Below are 1964 nucleotides of genomic sequence, written 5' to 3'. Positions count from 1 at the left end.
GGCCCGGCGGGGTGAGGGGATGCGACTGCAGCCCTCCCAGACCCACAGCTGTCAACAGAAACCCCAGAGACATGAGTGATCTTAAATTTGTCCTCCTGTCCCAGCCCTCGGGGCCTGCACATTCATGCTTTCGGTGCACGGCCCCCCCGGCCGAGCTCCAACACGCTCGTGGCACGGACGCGCTCGTGGCCTCTGGAGAGCCACAAATACCGGAATGGCAAGAAAACGGTCAAAGGTCAAAAAGGAACTTGGTAACTCATCCCACTGGAAGGGGGAAAAACCAGGGCAAGTCCTCCCGCTCCCCCGGCTCCTGGCAGGCTCCCCATGGGTGGGCGGCGGGGCTGCGCTGGGCCTCGCTTTGACTGGCAAGTCTCCTTGTCTGTCACACCGAGAGCCCTCCTCCTTAGGAGGGATTTAAGGGGCTTTCTATGGCTATAGACTACAAGGACAAATAGCACCCCCAAACCCCAGAGCTCAGTTATGAAGCTGCTCACGGGGAGAAGATGGAAGGAGAGATTTCGGTCTGAAGCAGCCGAGCTGAGCTGAAGGCATCGCTCCGTCCTGCCCACCGCACAGGCGAAACCATGTAATCGGAGGAGCTGAAAAGCCGAGCAGCCTGCCAGCACCCTGCACCAGCTCCCACCGCCTCGGGCATCTCTTCCTTCCCCCCGTTGCCTCCCGCAAGATCCAACCTCTCCTTTGCACCCTCGACTCCTGACAATCCTCGGCAATCAATGAGGTGAGCATCCTCTCCTGTCCCTCTTTGTGCGGAGGACGCGGAGCGCGAGCCGCGGTGCAGGGCATGCGCCGAAGCGGGGGGGAGGAAGGGGCTCCGGCACGGGGAGCAAAATGGCCAAAAGGTGTGTTTTTACCGAGCTGACGACGGGAAAGGGATTTGAGAGGCGTTAAGCAGGATTGCGGGGGCAGGGGGAGCAGGGGAGCCGGTAGCCTCGCAGCGGCACGGCGTTGCTCGCGCGGAAGTCGCCCTGTGATGCCGAGCACGCCCTGAGCGCCGGCTGATAAAGAACCTGCCCTGGCAATAAAACTTCAGGGCCGGCTTCTGTTGTGATGCAATTGCGGGAAACGATTGCTGGCTTTGCCTAAAGACCTGCCGTTGCTACGTGCGTGTCGAATCCGCCTGGATTTCTTGGTTCGGAGATCGAGGGGGGCACCTGCACGCGTCGCTGCCCGGCGGAGGGGGCAGGGTTTGCTGCTTCTGCCTCCTTGCAATGGTTTCTTCCAGCTTGCTGCCGGAGGAATCCAACCGTTCTTTTCCTGCGGCTGTGCGGTGGGAGCTGGGGTGATCCCCCTTTGGAAATCCAAGAGGTTTGGGAAACGCAGGGGCTTAAGCGTGATTTCGGACGCGGAGGTCAGGCACAGGTTACTCCGCTTGGGCATTGCATAATCTTTTGTTTCCCAAGGTCTCCTTCCTTCCTAAAGAGCGACGTGGCGGGCAGCCAGCACAGCTCCGGGCTGCCGTCCGGCTTACGGACGCTCCGCTTTCCCTGCCGCGGCCGTTCCTCGAGCCAGCGCGGTTTGTCTGCGTCCTGCGGGTCCCTCGGCGCAGTCTCGCTGCCCGCGGCCGGGGATCGAGCCCGCTGGCTCCCGGGAGGCTGCATCCCTGTCCGTGCGGAGGATTCAGGGCTGCTCCTCAGCTTTCTGCGTGTACGGCCGATAAAACCATCCTGACCGCTTACTCTCGGCTGGCCTGGTGACGCTGCTGTCATGCTCCCAGGACGGGGAAGCTGGGTGTGAGGGAATAAACCCAGGTTCTTGCCACCAGCTGAAGTGGCTTTTCCATATCCCCCTCCGAGGGAAGTTTACTTGGCAGGACTGAGAGATGTTCCTGGGTGTATCTGAGCCGGGTGCTCAGCCTTTCTGCGCTTCTCAATGCTGCAGTTCTCCGCTTTGCAGAGGGTGAAACAACGAGGGGGGAGGCTGGGAAGGGCGTAATAATATTTGCC

This window comes from Eurypyga helias, unplaced genomic scaffold, assembly GCF_000690775.1.
Source record: "Eurypyga helias isolate BGI_N326 unplaced genomic scaffold, ASM69077v1 scaffold32449, whole genome shotgun sequence".
Lineage (NCBI taxonomy): Eukaryota > Metazoa > Chordata > Aves > Eurypygiformes > Eurypygidae > Eurypyga > Eurypyga helias.
This window is presented reverse-complemented; position numbering follows the sequence as displayed.